Here is a 4,580-nt window from a genome sequence, read left to right as displayed (position 1 = left end):
AACTTTCCATGTTCACATCCCTATGAGAAGTCTTCATGTGTCCTAGTGTAGAGACTACTGATAAAGAGTTGAAAATTTAACACAATCTGGTTCATTAACATCCTATCTGGAAATAAAACCTATCATGGCTCACAGTACTCAAGATGAAAGTTTAGTTCAATTAAGGTAGAGGGCACATTGAAGAAAAAGCAGTTTGGAACTCTCTGGAAAGGAAGGAACATTCTTTTTCTAAACGAAGAACTGTATTACCTTTTAGAGAACATTTCCATTTGGTGCCCATTCTTACAGTTTACGACGCTGTATGGCACTTGACTAGTTGGAACAGTAAATCTAGGGATGGCAATAAACCCTCCCACTGGAGTAGGATAGGCCCAAGTTCCATCTGTAGCAGGTGATGAGACAGATTAAGTCTTGCAGGAAAGCCTGGTAACTAAGGGTATCTATAGTCTTCAAACACAATTCAAGCAAACACCAACAAATGTGTTAGTACAAACTGAGGCACCTGGATATTCTAGCAGGTTGGTGGAGCCTAGGACAGGGTTTGAAGCAAGGTTATTTATTATTTGAACCATGCAGACAATTGTCATCAGAGAAGTCTATCCGAGTGTAGTAGGGCCTCCAGTCAATGAAAACAACAACCTGTAACTAAGCACAGTACATACCTCTGCAGCTATTAACAAGATATATTGGCAGTAGAAGGAAAGGATGACAACTCTCATTGATAAATGGGAAACATCTAGGGAAGACCATTTGTTTCCATTGAAATAGAGATTTATTTACCTCCCAGGACACCTCTGTTCTCAGCTAAACCAATTCCTCCTCTGGTTGTGTTTTAGTAATGGGGCTAATACACATTTGTCTGAGTCTGTTCCTGCTGCTATAATAAAATACCTTAGACTGGGTAATTTATCATTGAAATTTATGTCTCACAGTTCTGGAAGCGGGGAAGTCCAAGATCAAGGGGCCAGCAGATTTGGTGTCTGGTAATGGCTCGCTGTCTGCTTACAAGATGGTGCCTCTCACAGTGTTCTTACATGGTAAAGGAGATGGAAGGGTCAGGTGGCTCTCTGAAGCCTCTTTTATAAGGGCAATAATTCCATTCATTGTTATTTAATCACTTTCCAAAAGGCCTCACCTCTTAATACCACCACAATAGGGATTGTTTCAATGTGGATTTTGAAGGGACATACACATTCAAACCATAGCTACTTGATATCAAACCAATATTCTACTTGAAAGTAACTGATGGAGAACAGATAGTAGCAAGAGTTATCATGAGTTCAGCAACACTTTGATATTTTACAACTTTTAAGAATATCTCCAGAAATAATAGCATTATTTAATCTATATTTGCAAATACTTTTTTTTATTCTGAATAAAGGTAGCATACCCCTTATAGTCAGGTGGGCTAGAGATTGAAAGTCACTATTCTAATCCAGTTCCTTCCCATCTTCTTGTATTATCTTGCATCAAGAAAGTCCTATTCTTCACTGGTCACTCTTGAAGTATGTCCTCTATATTCATGATTCTGAAACTGGGGTTCCTGGGAGGATTCCAAGGAAACCATCCCTATATATTTCAAAATGTGGTAGTGAACACATAGGCTTCTTATAAACTGGTAATTCCCAAAGCTGTGTGGAAATTTCCCTAAACTGAAGTTGTCGTTTCAGGAAAGAGACAATATGAAATTTATGAAAATATAATCTTTTTGAAGTGTTTAAAGACTTGTGAATTAGAATGTTTTGTCAAGAGTTCCAAAGAAAATTATACATTACTCTGATGCTGGGACACCTTAAAAAGGCAGAATATAAATGGACTTGAGTGATATGATATATAAAAATAGGCATTTCTTCAGTTTAAGCTATAGTCCCACAAAAATGTTTTCCCTTATAAGAAAGAACAAAAGTTATAAAGTACGCAGGAGAAAAACGATTACCAGAATTTTCTTGTCTTAAATCAAATCACCACCAGAGAGCTATAAAAGTTTCTTTTGTGCTTTCCCAAGCATTAGTAAGAATGTTTATGGTTGGAAAAATTCATTTCCAAATATTTTTATGTATTTACTTTGCCATATGTTTGAAACTAGGCTTCTAACTGTCTCCCTGGATACATCAGTGAGTTTCCAACAGTGATTATTTCCAAAGGAATCTTGGAGAAATACAAGAAAAATAATAATAAATGAAACAATACATGTGTGGTTTTCAAATGTGGACAGGTTTAATATAAATTGAAGTGTTTGGTTTATTTTCCCTTTTGTAAAACCTTAGGAACAATTTTAATTGTAAAAATTAACTAGAGATCACCTAATGGTGTGTATTGGAATTAAGTTAACATTGAGACATACATTAGACAGCCTAAAAAGTCTTTAAGCTAAATTTACGAATGGCCCTTACACAGGAAAAATTGCCGGTGCTGAGCACTGAGATTCTCACTTCCTTCCAGCTGCTGATCTTGAGACCTCACTTCCTCTTCTTCCTCCATCCCCGCTCCTACCCTTTTGCTAGCTCAGATTCCTCACACCCATTTCCCCAGTACTACTTCAGTGGAGAGTCTGTGGGAAGAGATGGCTGAGGACAAGGAAGGAAAGGAAGGTGACCCTCTGAAAGCTCTGCTTGTCCTTTCCATTCCACTACTGGGCTCATCTTATCTGCAGGGTCTCAGTACTAGTGTAGTATCTCCTGCCCCATCCAGAGCCTCTAGCTTATCCGACTGCATCACTTTCACTCCAGCTTCAAAGGTGAAATGCTCAGGATGGCTTTCCTTTCTGGAAAAGGAAATGTCTGAGGAACAATTTTGAATAGACGCTCTTACTTTAATCCATTATGAAGAGTACCAACATTATCACTAAAGTGGTGTTGTATTCTCCCCTCCCTGCCTCCCTCCCTCCCTCCCTCCCTCCCTCCCTTCCTTCTTTCCTTCCTTCCTCTCTTTCTCCTTCTTTCCTTCCTTCCTTCCTGTCTGTCTGTCTGTCTTTCTTTCTTTCTTTCTCTTTCCTTCCTTCCTTCTTTCTTTCTTTTTTTTTCTTTCTCTCTCTGTTCGTTCGTTCGTTCTTTCTTTCTTTTCTTTCTTTCTTTCTTTCTTTCTTTCTTTCTTTCTTTCTTTCTTTCTTTCTTTCCTCATAAATCCACTTTCATTTATTGACTTTTCATTACTTTAAATCCTTGAGGGGTCCAGCATCACTCAGATTCTGTATCCAATAGTCTTAGCAGGAAGGTTGCTTTGGAATTTGGCATGAACCATGCCACTGTTTCCGTGGGCCGGAGTAACCTTTCCCCAGATTACTCTGGTTTTGTTTGGTTTGCCATCAGGAGTCACTGTGTTGTTCTTTGCTTTATATATATAAGAGCATCTCTTGCTCAAATAGAATTCTGCTTCATCTCGGGAATAAACACCTTCAATTTTAAGAAGAGCTGTGTGCTCCCTTTGATTCCGGCGACCCCGCTTATAGCCCGTAAAATGGCTTGGACAACAGCCTTCCAGACATATTTCCTTTTAGAAGTCCTATTGCCAGCAGGCCTCCCCAGGATCCAAGATGGTGGGAAGACAAAAGTGGTGTTGTATTTTCTTACAGTGTATAAGTTAAAGAAAATAAATAGGAGGCAGAGGAGGGAGTCTTCCTTATCAAAACGGAGGGCACGACTGGTAAAATTAGAGATGTAGATAGGTTAGAGTGATCGCTTCACATAAAATAAGGAATGGTTAAGTTTATTAGTGGATTCTCTCCTTCCTTCCTTCCTCCCTCCCTTTCTTTCATTTTTCTTTCTTTCCTTTCTTTTATTATTTTAACAAATATTTACAGAGATCTACTATATACTAGGCACTGTGCTGGGTTCTAGGTTTACAATGTTTAAAGGAAATAATTATGCTGCATTCATCAGCATATTACAATTTTCAGCAGCTCAATATAAAAATGGTTTATTTCTTGCTTATGTCAAAGTCTTATTATGTGTTTTGGATATGCTGATTCAGATCTTCTGGTTTCCTAGAAGTCCACCCTTGGATACTTCACACTTAACAGGCTCATAAGTAAAAAGAGCACTTAAGGAAACGATAGCACGTGATGTTTTGTGGCCAGGCCTGGAAGTGGAGTGCATGATTTCTACCATTCCACTAACCAGAACCCAGTTGTGTAGCTCTATCACAAGTGCAAGGGAGGCTGAGGAATGTAATCATCTCATGTGAACAGGAAGAGAAAATGAAATTAGTGAATATCTAGCCAGTCTCTGCTACATTTGCCCTTGTGAAGTTTAAACCTATATAATCACAAAACAATGCAAAGAATGGCTCCTGGCACCTACTAGGCATTGTTTAACTAAATTTGTTGGATGAAAAAGTAAGAGTGACTGGAGGACAGGGTGTGATGAAGTGAGATGGAGAAAAATAGTGGGAGTTGTGTAAGAAGTTGGATAGGTTTCCAGTGTTTTCCAATGAGGGATTTTCTTAGAAATTTGGGTCAGACAATTCTTGGTTGTCTTAACTCCTCTTTTCATTACAAGCACTTTCAACGTGTCAAGCGCTGTTATGAATGCTTTCTATATATTTAACTCATGTAATCTTCACAACAATCTTATGAGGTAAAT

The 4,580-nt window shown here is 38.4% G+C and overlaps 1 pseudogene; it reads right to left on the bottom strand.

Annotated features, from left to right (window-relative positions):
- Positions 1-3,153: 3,153 nt before the first annotated feature.
- LOC119620327 (large ribosomal subunit protein eL33 pseudogene) lies at positions 3,154-3,484 on the bottom strand (annotated as a pseudogene).
- Positions 3,485-4,580: the final 1,096 nt, after the last annotated feature.

This window comes from Chlorocebus sabaeus, chromosome 7, assembly GCF_047675955.1.
Source record: "Chlorocebus sabaeus isolate Y175 chromosome 7, mChlSab1.0.hap1, whole genome shotgun sequence".
Taxonomy (NCBI): Eukaryota; Metazoa; Chordata; class Mammalia; order Primates; family Cercopithecidae; genus Chlorocebus; species Chlorocebus sabaeus.
Note: the sequence above shows the minus strand (reverse complement) of the source record. Positions and strands in the feature narration are given on the sequence as shown.